The sequence below is a fragment of the Salvelinus alpinus genome, chromosome 6 (genome assembly GCF_045679555.1).
Source record: "Salvelinus alpinus chromosome 6, SLU_Salpinus.1, whole genome shotgun sequence".
NCBI classification, from domain to species: domain Eukaryota; kingdom Metazoa; phylum Chordata; class Actinopteri; order Salmoniformes; family Salmonidae; genus Salvelinus; species Salvelinus alpinus.
Window position 1 is genome coordinate 51,195,719 of NC_092091.1, and position 13,477 is coordinate 51,209,195.

At 40.9% G+C, this 13,477-nt stretch overlaps 1 pseudogene; it reads left to right on the forward strand.

The window, feature by feature from the left end:
* Positions 1–13,477, forward strand: part of LOC139578863 (carnitine O-palmitoyltransferase 1, liver isoform-like) — a 64,989-nt pseudogene that overhangs the window by 5,550 nt on the left and 45,962 nt on the right.

Below are 13,477 nucleotides of genomic sequence, written 5' to 3' on the forward strand. Positions count from 1 at the left end.
GACAGGCTAAACAACTTTTTTGCCCGCTTTGAGGACAATACAGTGCCACTGACACGGCCCCCTACCAAAACCTGCGGGCTCTCCTTCACTGCAGCCGAGGTGAGTAAAACATTTAAACGTGTTAACCCTCGCAAGGCTGCAGGCCCAGACGGCATTCCCAGCCGCGTCCTCAGAGCATGCGCAGACCAGCTGGCTGGTGTGTTTACGGACATATTCAATCAATCCTTATCCCAGTCTGCTGTTCCCACATGCTTCAAGAGGGCCACCATTGTTCCTGTTCCCAAGAAAGCTAAGGTAACTGAGCTAAACGACTACCGCCCCGTAGCACTCACTTCCGTCATCATGAAGTGCTTTGAGAGACTAGTCAAGGACCATATCACCTCCACCCTACCGGACACCCTAGACCCACTCCAATTTGCTTACCGACCCAATAGGTCCACAGACGACGCAATCGCAACCACACTGCACACTGCCCTAACCCATCTGGACAAGAGGAATACCCATGTGAGAATGCTGTTCATCGATTACAGCTCAGCATTTAACACCATAGTACCCTCCAAACTCGTCATCAAGCTCGAGACCCTGGGTCTCGACCCCGCCCTGTGCAACTGGGTCCTGGACTTCCTGACGGGCCGCCCCCAGGTGGTGAGGGTAGGTAACAACATCTCCACCCCGCTGATCCTCAACACTGGGGCCCCACAAGGGTGCGTTCTGAGCCCTCTCCTGTACTCCCTGTTCACCCACGACTGCGTGGCCATGCACGCCTCCAACTCAATCATCAAGTTTGCGGATGACACTACAGTGGTAGGCTTGATCACCAACAACGACGAGACGGCCTACAGGGAGGAGGTGAGGGCCCTCGGAGTGTGGTGTCAGGAAAATAACCTCATACTCAACGTCAACAAAACAAAGGAGATGATTGTGGACTTCAGGAAACAGCAGAGGGAGCACCCCCCTATCCACATCGACGGGTCAGTAGTGGAGAAGGTGGAAAGTTTTAAGTTCCTCGGTGTACACATCACGGACAAACTGAACTGGTCCACCCACACAGACAGTGTTGTGAAGAAGGCGCAGCAGCGCCTCTTCAACCTCAGGAGGCTGAAGAAATTCGGCTTGTCACCAAAAGCACTCACAAACTTCTACAGATGCACAATCGAGAGCATCCTGTCGGGCTGTATCACCGCCTGGTACGGCAACTGCTCCGCCCACAACCGTAAGGCTCTCCAGAGGGTAGTGAGGTCTGCAGAACGCATCACCAGGGGCAAACTACCTGCCCTCCAGGACACCTACACCACCCGATGTCACAGGAAGGCCATAAAGATCATCAAGGACAACAACCACCCAAGCCACTGCCTGTTCACCCCGCTATCATCCAGAAGGCGAGGTCAGTACAGGTGCATCAAAGCAGGGACCGAGAGACTGAAAAACAGCTTCTATCTCAAGGCCATCAGACTGTTAAACAGCCACCACTAACATTTAGCGGCCGCTGCCAACATACTGACTCAACTCCAGCCACTTTAAAAATGGGAATTGATGGAAATTATGTAAAAATGTACCACTAGCCACTTTAAGCAATGCCACTTAATACAATGTTTACATACCCTACATTACCCATCTCATATGTATATATACTGTACTCTATATCATCTACTGCATCTTGCCATCTTTATGCAATACATGTACCACTAGCCACTTTAAACTATGCCGCTTTATGTTTACATACCCTACAGTACTCATCTCATATGTATATACCGTACTCTATACCATCTACTGCATCTGCCATGCCGTTCTGTACCACCACTCATCCATATATCTTTATGTACATATTCTTTATCCCTTTACACTTGTGTGTGTGTGTAAGGTAGTAGTGTGGAATTGTTAGGTTAGATTACTGTTGGTTATTACTGCATTGTCGGAACTAGAAGCACAAGCATTTCGCTACACTCGCATTAACATCTGCTAACCATGTGTATGTGACTAATAAAATTTGATTTGATTTGATTTGATTTAACTGTAATTTCCTGTTTTTAATAGATGATTGTATGTGACTCTGGTCCTGTTTCCATAGCGATGGCAGAAGCCCACCAGGTGGTGGCATGTGTGACTAGTCTGTGACTCTAGACTACTAGTAGAGTGAAATATGTGAATGTGACTAAGTAGAGCAGGTTATTGTATGTAACTCTGGTCCTGTTTCCATAGAGATGGTGGAGGCCCACCAGGCAGTGGCGTTCCAGTTCACCATCACCCCCGAGGGGATTGGCCTGCGCCTTTCCTACCAGGCCCTGTCCCAGATCTACCTCTCTGGCCGGCGCTCCTGGAAGAAGAGAATCAGCCGCATGAGGGTAAGGAGGGTGAGGGAGGTTGTGGGATGTGTGTGTGATAATAATGGTGCCGAGACAACTTTGCAGTATTTTTGCGTGTGTTATTTCTTACATTATTTGCTCAGAACGTATCTTGCATTATTACCTAACAACCACTTTACAACAGGAGTATAGCCTGACTGGCTGGCATGAAAATGAACCATGGAAAAAGCGTCCTCCATTTGCTATTTAAGTGCATAGATTCCATTTTTCCCCCCTGGCCCTGTGCAGAGATAGGTGCATGGAATTGGCTCATTCTAAATCAAAACTAATTTCACACATATATTATGTAGTCTATGTGAAGACGTGATTAATTTAAGAATAGTCTGATAGGTGACAATATTATCACTTGTGAATGATGTATCATTCACAAGTGATAATATTGTCACCTATCAGACTATTCTTAATTTAATCTTATCACTTGTGAAGGCAAGAAAGAGTGCATGCCTTTTATTGCGACTTTTTCAAATCATAGTTGCACACCTCATGTAGCCTAGCCAATAAATAGGCCTATATGTTTTGACAAGGTTCGTATCACAACTAAAGTGGACAAATAACTTCTTAAAATGAAGCATATTAATCCGCTTTACAACCGGTGTAGAGCCTAACTGACATATATAGGTGGTGCGTGAGTTTCAAGTTTGGAAAATAATTTTCACCATAAAAATTCACCTTTATATTAAAGCATTACATGCATAATCACATTTCTTTCTCGAACAGAAGGACAAGTTGACCCATAGAATAGGTCAACTTGTGTACTATGGGGGATAGTAGATTGATATAGGCTAGTTAGTGGTTATGCTGTTCATTAGGCCTACTCATCTTATTGGCTGATGAAAACGAAATGTGGACAGTTCTTCTAACATCTTCAATATGCGCCTCGGAATTCGATAAGAAGGACGTAGTTGCGTCCCCGATGTGTCTGTCTCCACTTGTAACGTGTCGTGTTTTTGACTATGCCCGGATTAAGTGATATGACATGCTATTCTATAAAATAATTTCTCTGTAATTAATATAACCTGATTAAGCTAATCATGTAAATGTAATTAACTAGAAAGTGGGGACACCACAAAAGAATGTTTAGAGCTGTTATCTTCCGAATAAACTCTTAAAGACCTGGTAATCTTTTACCTCAATAGCAGTCAATATTTAATCGTCACCTTATTTAGTCTCATCTGAAAGTTGTACATTTTTGGTTATCTTCACGAACGCTGGCTAACAAGTTGAATCAGCAATACAAAATTTGGTTTAATTATTTATTTACTAAATACCTAAATAATCACACAGAATTACATCTATAAAGAATGGATCATACATTGATTACAAATTATGTCATAAAGGAAAACGTCCCTTGCGGACGGAACAGATATGACAAATCAAATCAAATTATATTTGTCACATATACATGGTTAGCAGATGTTAATGCGAGTGTAGCGAAATGCTTGTGCTTCTAGTTCCGACAATGCAGTAATAACCAACAAGTAATCTAACCTAACAATTCCACAACTACTACCTTATACACACAAGTGTAAAGGGATAAAGAATATGTACATAAAGATATATGAATGAGTGATGGTACAGAACGGCATAGGCAAGATGCAGTAGATGGTATAGCGTACAGTCTATACATATGAGATGAGTAATGTAGGGTATGTAAACATAAAGTGGCATAGTTTAAAGTGGCTAGTGATACATGTATTACATAAAGATGGCAAGATGCAGTAGATGATATAGAGTACAGTATATACATATACATATGAGATGAGTAATGTAGGATATGTAAACATTATATTAAGTGGCATTGTTAATATAATGTTTATAATTTTCCAGGATACAGTTTGTCATTCTATCATCAGTAATCATGTCTCAGACGCCAACTGATCTGACATCATATTCATTAAGTACCAACGCATATTTTCAACTGGTTGGATTACCGAAATATGGTTCCGTTTCCCACCTTTTGATGTACCCAGAATCTCTATGTTAACAAAGGACTTTCCAAGAGTCAACTCTATAGACTAGAGAGAGAGAAACGGGGGGGGGAGGGGGCTATTTATGGGGGTCATAAACCTCCCCCAACAGGCCAACGGCTTGACACATGCTTCGGAGTTGAGATGCCTTTGAGAAGGATCCGATGACGTGACGGGTATTGGCTAATAAGAATGGAGATATCTAAGAGAGCCATGTGAGTGGTGCTTCGGAGAGGTGCGATTGGCAGCTCTGAGAAGGGAATTATAGTTATTATATTCAGCCCAAGGGCACATCTGCCACACAAGGGGGATGTCACTGGAAAGTTTGAGGCCTGGTGAGAATATTATCAAGTTCTTGTTAAATTCTGAATGAGGGACTGATGAAGTGTGTGCAGCATGCACAAGAAACAAAGCAGAGCTCATGCCTTTCATGCGACTTAACCAGCATGGCTACCACAGCCAAAATAGGGCTATCTTCTGTATACCACCACTACCTTGTCACAACACAACTGATTGGCTCAAACACATTAAGAAGGAAAGAAATTCCACAAATTAACTTTTAACAAGGCACACCTGTTAATTAAAATGGATTCCAGTGACTACCTCATGAAGCTGGTTGAGAGAATGTGAAGATTGTGCAAAGCTGTCATCACGGCAAATGGTGGCTACTTTGAAGAATCTAAAATATATTTTGATTTGTTAAACACTTTTGGTTAGTAAATTATTTTGTATGTGCTATTTCATAGTTTTGATGTCTTCACTATTATTCTACAACATAGAAAATAGTAAAGATAAAGAAAAACCCTTGCATGAGTAGATGTATCCAAACTTGACAGTACCAGTCAAAAAAATATATATATATATATTGGTGTGTGTGTGTGTGTGTATATATGTAACTTGTGTCATATATATATATATATATACTACTGTTCAAAAGTTTGGGGTCACTTATACATTTCCTTGTTTTCCATGAAAAGATACATGAAATGAGTTGCAAAATGAATAGGAAATATAGTCAAGACATTGACAAGATTATAAATAATGATTTTTAATTTAAATAATAGTGTCCTTCAAACTTTGCTTTCAACAAATAATCCTCAATTTGCAGCAATTACAGCCCTGCAGACCTTTGGCATTTTAGTTGTCAATTTGTTGAGGTAATCTGAAGACATTTCACTCCATGCTTCCTGAAGCACCTCCCACAAGTTGGATTGGCTTGATGGGCACTTCTTACGTACCACACGGTCAAGCTGCTCCCACAACAGCTCAATAGGATTGAGATCCGGTGACTGTGCTGGCCACTCCTCTGTCCAGTGTCTGTGTTCTTTTTCCCTATCTTAATATTTTATTTTTATTGGCCAGTCTGAGATATGGCTTTTTCTTTGCATCTCTGCATAGAAGGCCAGCATCCCGGAGTCACCTCTTCACTGTTGACGTTGAGACTGGTGTTTTGCGGGTACAATTTTATGAAGCTGCCAGTTGAGGACTTGTGAGGTATCTGTTTCTCAAACTAGAGACACTAATGTACTTGTCCTCTTGCTCAGTTGTGCACCAGGGCCTCCCACTCCCCTTTCTATTCTGGTTAAAGCCAGTTTGCGCTGTTCTCTAAAGGGAGTAGTGCACAGCGTTGTACGAGATCTTCAGTTTCTTGGCAATTTCTTGCAAGAACAAGAATAGACTGACGAGTTTCAGAAGAAAGGTCTTTGTTTCTGGCTATTTTGAGCCTGTAATTGAACCCACGAATGTTGATGCTCCACATACTCAACTAGTCTAAAGACGGCCAGTTTTATTGCTTCTTTAATCAGAACAACAGTTTTCAGCTGTGCTAACATAATTGCAAAATAGTTTTCTATTGATCAATGAGCCTTTTAAAATGATAAACTAACACAATGTCCCATTGGAACACAGGAGTGATGGTTGCTGATAATGGGCCTCTACGCCTACAGTTGAAGTCGGAAGTTTACATACACCTTAGCCAAATATATTTAAACTCGGTTTTTCACAATTTCTAACATTTAATCCTAGTAAAAGTTCCCTGTTTTAGGTCAGTTAGGATCACCACTTAATTTTAAGAATGTGAAATGTCAGAATAATAGAGTGATTTTTTTCTGCTTTTATGTCTTTCATCACATTCCCAGTGGGTCAGAAGTTTACATGCAATCAATTAGTATTTGGTAGCATTGCCTTTAAATTGTTTAACTTGGGTCAAACGTTTCGGGTAGCCTTCCACAAGCTTCCCACAATAAGTTGGGTGAATTTTGGCCCATTCCTCCTGACCGAGCTGGTGTAACTGAGTCAGGTTTTTAGGCCTCCTTGCTCACACACGCTTTTTCAGTTCTGCCCGCAAATTTTCTATGGGATTGAGGTAAAGGCTTTGTGATGGCCACTCTAATACCTTGACTTTATTGTCTTTAATCAATTTTGCCACAACTTTGAAAATATGCTTGGGGTCATTGTCCATTTGGAAGACCCATTTGCGACCAAGCTTTAACTTCCTGACTGATGCCTTGAGATGTTGCGTCAATATATCCACATAATTTTCCTTCCTCATGATGCCATCTATTTTGTGAAGTGCACCAGTCCCTCCTGCAGCAAAGCACCCCCACAACATGATGCTGCAACCCCCGTGCTTCACAGTTGGGATGGTGTTCTTTGGCTTGCAAGCCTCCCTCTTTTTCCTCCAAACATAACGATGGTCGTTATGACCAAACAGTTCTCTTTTTGTTTCATCAGACCAGAGGACATTTCTCCAAAAAGTACAATATTTTTCCCCATGTGCAGTAGCAAACGGTTGTCTGGCTTTTTTATGGCGGTTTTGGAGCAGTGGCTTCTTCCTTTCTGCGCGGCCTGTCGGGTTATGTCGATATAGGACTAGCTTTACTATGTATATAGATACTTTTGTACCCGCTTCCTCCAGCATCTTCACAAGGTTCTTTGCTTTTGTTCTGGGATTGATTTGCACTTTTTGCACCAAAGTATGTTCCTCAATAGGAGACAGAACGCGTCTCCTTCCTGAGCGGAATGATGGCTGCGTGATCCCATGGTGTTTATGCTTGCGTACTATTGTTTGTACAGATGAACGTGGTACCTTCAGGCGTTTGGAAATTGCTTCCAAGGATGAACCAGGCTTGTGGAGGTCTAAAAAAAAAAATCTGAGGTCTTGGCTGATTTCTTTTGATTTTCCCATGATGTCAAGCAAAGAGGCACTGAGTTTGAAGGTAGGCCCACAGGTACACCTCAAATTGACTCAAATTATGTCAATTAGCCTATCAGAAGCTTCTAAAGCCATGACATCTTTTTCTGGAATTTTCCAAGCTGTTTAAAGGCACAGTCAACATAGTGTCTGTAAACTTCTGAGCCATTGTGATACAGTGAATTATAAGTGAAATAATCTGTCTGAAAAACAAGTGTTGGAAAAATTACTTGTCATGCAGAAAGTAGATGTCCTAACCGACTTTGTGTTAATTTCTTGTTAACAAGAAATTTGTGGAGTGGTTGAAAAATGGGTTTTAATTACTCCAATCTAAGTGTATGTAAACTTCTGACTTCAGCTGTATGTACAGTCGTGGCCAAAAGTTGAGAATGACACAAATATAAATTTTCACAAAGTCTGCTGCCTCAGTTTGTATGCTGACAATTTGCATATACTCCAGAATGTTATGAAGAGTGATCAGATGAATTGCAATTAATTGCAAGTCCCTCTTTGCCATGCAAATGAACTGAATTCCCCAAAAACATTTCCACTGCATTTCAGCCTTGCCACAAAAGACCAGCTGACATCATGTCAGTGATTCTCTCGTTAACACATGTGTGAGTGTTGACGAGGACAAGGCTGGAGATGACTCTGTCATGCTGATTGAGTTCGAATAACAGACTGGAAGCTTCAAAAGGAGGGTGGTGCTTGGAATCATTGCTCTTCCTCTGTCAACCATGGTTACCTGCAAGGAAACACTTGCCGTCATCATTGCTTTGCACAAAAAGGGCTTCACACGCAAGGATATTGCTGCCAGTAAGATTTCACCTAAATCAACCATTTATCTGATCACCAAGAACTTCAAGGAGAGCGGTTCAATTGTTTTGAAGAAGGCTTCAGGGAGCCCAAGGAAGTCCAGCAAGCGCCAGGGCCGTCTCTAAAAGTTGATTCAGCTGCGGGATCGGGGAACCACCAGTACAGAGCTTGCTCAGGAATGGCAGCAGGCAGGTGTGAGTGCTTCTGCATGCACAGTGAGGTGAAGACTTTTGGAGGATGGCCTGGTGTCAAGAAGGGCAGCAAAGAAGCCACTTCTCTCCAAGAAAAACATCAGGGACAGACTGATATTCATCAAAAGGTACAGGGATTGGACTGCTGCGGACTGGGGTAAAGTCATTTTCTCTGATTAATCCCCTTTCCAATTGTTTGGGGCATCTGGAAAAAAGCTTGTCCGGAGAAGACAAGGTGAGCACTACCATCAGTCCTGTGTCATGCCAACAGTAAAGCATCCTGAGACCATTCATGTGTGGGGTTGCTTCTCAGCCAAGGGAGTGGGCTCACTCACAATTTTGCCTAAGAACACAGCCATGAATAAAGAATGGTACCAACACATCCTCCGAGAGCAACTTCTCCCAACCATCCAGGAACAGTTTGGTGACAAACAATGCCTTTTCCAGCATGATGGACCACCTTGCCATAAGGAAAAAGTGATAACTAAGTGGCTCGTGGAACAAAACATTGATGTTTTGGGTCCGTGGCCAGGAAACTCCCCAGACCTTAATCCTATTGAGAACTTGTGGTCAATCCTCAAGAGGCGGGTGGACAAATAAAAACCCACAAATTCTGACAAACTCCAAGCATTGATTATGCAAGAATGGGCTGCCATCAGTCAGGATGTGGCCCAGAAGTTAATTGACAGCATGCCATGGCAGATTGCAGAGGTCTTGAAAAAGGGTCAACACTGCAAATATTGACTCTTTGCATCAACTTCATGTAATTGTCAATAGAAGCCTTTGACACTTATGAAATACTTGTTACTATGGAAAACTGAAGTATAATTACATCTGACAAAAATATCTAAGGACACTGAAGCAGCAAACTTTGTGTAAATTAATATTTGTGTCATTCTCAAAACTTTTGGACACGACTGTAGATAGTCCATAAAAAATCAGCCGTTTCCAGCAACAATAGTCATTTACAACATTTAACAATGTCAACACTGTATTTCTGATCAATTTCATGTTATTTTAATTGACTTTTTTTTGTTGCTTTTCTTTCAAGAACAAGGACATTTCTAGGTGACCTCCAACTTTTGTGTGTGTGTGTGTATATATATATATATATATATATATATATATATATATATATATATATATATATACATACCATAAGATGCTGTTTTTCTCTCTCTCTCTCTATATATATATATTTTTTATATATATATATATATATATATATTTTTTTTTTTATATCACCTTCTTTATGGGTTCTTCACTATTTCACCGTTATGCATATTTACTACTTTCTTTACTTTTCCTCAGGTAACCATATCCTATATACTGACACTGTATGTTTTTCTACTGGTCTTTAAATATCCTGTACACTGACCTTTACCTGTATATTTTCTACCAGTCCTACCATTTCATATTCTATATACAGTATATTCATACTGTGGCCTTCTTCTGTGGTGACAGAACAGGTTGATCAAAGGGGTGTACCCCGCCAGCCCTTCCTCCTGGCTGTTTGTTGTCATAGCAATCCTGGCCACCATGTACATGCGCTCTGACCCCTCTGAAGGATTCAAATTGACCCCCACCATTGATTATGTTATTAGTTTTTTATGTGCCATTGTACTTATGCTCACTGTATAGCTGAATATTGAGGCCTCTGTCTGTGTCTAGCTCTCTGCCAAAACCCGCAGCCCCGTGTCTGTGAGAGAAGGTGAGAAAAGGGACTGAGGGTGATAGCGAGACACAGAGCGACAGTCTGTTTTTCTCTGAAACAAGGGCAGATTTGCATGCCACTAAGACAGGTTCTCAGAAACCTCGTGTTAAGAATAACTTGTTCTTTTAGCTGCACATGCAGGGTTTGACATGAGATCATACCATAAGATGCTGTTTTTCTTTTGTTCGGGGCAGAACTCAGGAGAGGCATCAGTTGTATGTCTGATGTTTGATCTTTGACTTCTGTCTACAGCTGTATTCTAATTAAAATATCTTAATTTTATATATGCACATTTTGAGTGTTCCTTATTTGTTAAGTAAATAACGGAGCCCAGAAAAGTCATTGCCAAAATCCAGGAGCACCTGCCCATCAGGTAACTAGCTATATCACTCACTACCTCTGCCTGTGAGGTAACTACATCATACACTGTACTAGGGAGGAAGAGTAGGAAGAAAGAGGATTGTAGGGGGAGGGAGGGAGAGGGGGGAGGGGGGATAGTTACTTTGTGTAGTAGATGCTATACACTTTCACTGACTGACCTCAGATCATGTTAACTATTCTTCTTACTATAAAGTCATATAATATAAAATAATGGCACGGAACTTACAAGCATATCTTGTCAGCTAAATTAACACGACTACAGCCTACGGCATGGAGCATAGCCAGATAATATACAGTAAGCCAACGCATATTCTGTTCTTCTGAAATACATTTTCTTAATATCATGTTTCTTTACAACTGACTAAAATAATGGATTTATTGTGATGTTGTATATTAAATTGATTTACTAGACTTAAAAAATAATGTAGACGTTTCAAAGGCGCGCATCAGTGTGCATGGTAGTCTGGCGATGCTTAACGTGATTATATTAATTAACAGTCAATTACCACGAGACTGGCAGTCTTTTTCATGACAATAACCGGCTGACATGGGTAGGGCTCGTTCTTAAAATTCATGCGAGTACAGGGCTCTAATCTTCTACATTTGACCAGTAGAGGTCCCCATATTACTTGTTTTTCTTTTATCCAGTGATATTTTCTAGTCTTTCACAGACTTACAGACATACTGACAACCAGTCTACTACAATAATGTATTAATTGTATGTATTCTCTCTCCTCTTCCCCCACCAGTAGTCTTTCTCTGAGTGCTCAGGGCCAGACCATGCTGTCAGTGCTGGTGTTCAGTACCCTGCTGTGGCTATCTTTCATCCTGACCCTGAGGTTCTGTCTCAAGCTGCTGCTCTCCTACCACCGCTGGATGTTCGAGCAGCACGGCCACATCACCACCACCACCAAAGTCTGGTTGGTATGTATGCTATGCCAGAGACGGTGGAAACGCTCTTTGTACTTCTCACTCTAGCACTGGTGTTCGTTTTTCTGTAGTATATATGGATGGATGGAATAATAGTGGTATTGTAATTGCTGGTAATGGTATTTGTTGTGGCAATAGTACATGCATTGGCAAAATCATTAACAGGAGAGGTATTTGCAGTTGGACCACAGAACAATGAGACAAATATTTCACTGGACGTATAAATCTGAAGCATCCGCTTGGCGTTTCCACTCACTACCATTTATGGTAGTGAGAGGAAGCCCAGTGGCCGGCAGCTGGAAAATATAGAACAAGATTGATTTTGGCCGACATTCTGCATATTTTCTCATTGGTGATCTCAGTACAGTTTTCTGTTCCCAAAACTGAAATATGGTATGAACAGAATGGACTAAGTTTTGTAGACCTTACCCGTTGCATAATTTATTTTATTTGCGTTGTTTAGGAGGGCAAAGGCGAATTGAGCGGTGGTGGAAAAAATACTCAAATGTCATACTTGTGTAAAAGTAAAGATACCTTAATAGAACATATCTCAAGTAAAATACTACTTGAGTAAAAGTCTAAAAGTATCTAGTTTTAAATGTACTTAAGTACAGTGGTGCACAAAGTAAAAGTAAATGTTATACATTCAATTCCTTATATTAAGCAGTGGTGGATGTACTTAAGTATCAAAAGTAAAAGTATGAAACATAAGAGCCGTAAATCCAAAAAGCAAAACAGCCAGACCATTTATTTGGTTTGAGCATTTCTGAAAAGGCAAGTCTTACGGATGCAAGAGCTCAGAAAATAAGTCCTGCAATGCTGAACAACTTTTCACAGGCAGCTGATGCAGGTAAGGGTGTTTAACCTCAGAGAAAGCTTACAGACTGCCGGGAAGGACTTGAGCAACTCCATATGATCAGCTGAACAGGTATCCGTCCAGCTGTTTGGAGCTTTCTTGTGCTGGAGACGTTTTCATGGCAGAGAAGAAGTCCTCATCTGATGAACTGGTGCCATCACTTAGCTGCAGCAAGGGTTCTTCCACGTGATCCATGATGTAGTCCATTCCTGAAATTCAAGGAAGATTACAATAGAAATCATGTAGTTATGAGCCTATATTAATCCATCCCCATCCATATAAACTAAGCTACCCATTGGACTGAACCACAAAGTCAGGAATGTAGTTTAAATGAGTGGTTCTTAAATCTATGAAGTGTCAAAATGTACACTATACACAGTGGTTTATGAGTAATAAAATGCTTTCTCTGGGATAAGAGAAACAGTTACTTAGCTAGATAACTACCATCACCAAATACTTAAGGTATAGGATCCTAATTTTAAAGCTATAAACTACATTAGTTAAGTTTGATTTACTGGGTACTTTAGCAGGATACTTTAATATTACAATGATAACTGTTAATTGATCTAGCTAGTAGGTTACGTCAATAACTTAAGTCTACAGTAACTTTATCAACACAAGGAATAAAATGGCTAGCTAACTGAGTGTTGGCAAAAATTCGAAACCTAACATTAGTTAGCTAGCTTGGCCAGGTGTTTAGAGAAGGTATTTGGCTAGACTAACGTTAGCTGACTAAAATGTGCCCAGATTCGGAAACTAGCAATTAGCTAGTAGCTTGTTAACAAGCTAGCTAGTTAGCTCGTGTTAGTTTAGTTAGAGTCAATCAGGGCACATTTTAGCCAGCTAAAGTAGGTAGTTACTAGCTAGTGAACTATTTAGCTAAAGGATTCTCTAGCATTAACTAAGACTGCTTGTTGCATTAACAAATGTGGGCTAGCTAGGTTAGCTGTCATGCTAACAGTAGACGTACCACAAATGTGTTTTTTTTTAGGTTCGACAGCGAGTTCTTGAACGCTAACATTAGTCTTTCCTAAACTTTTGGTAAACATAAGACATTTCATCCGGT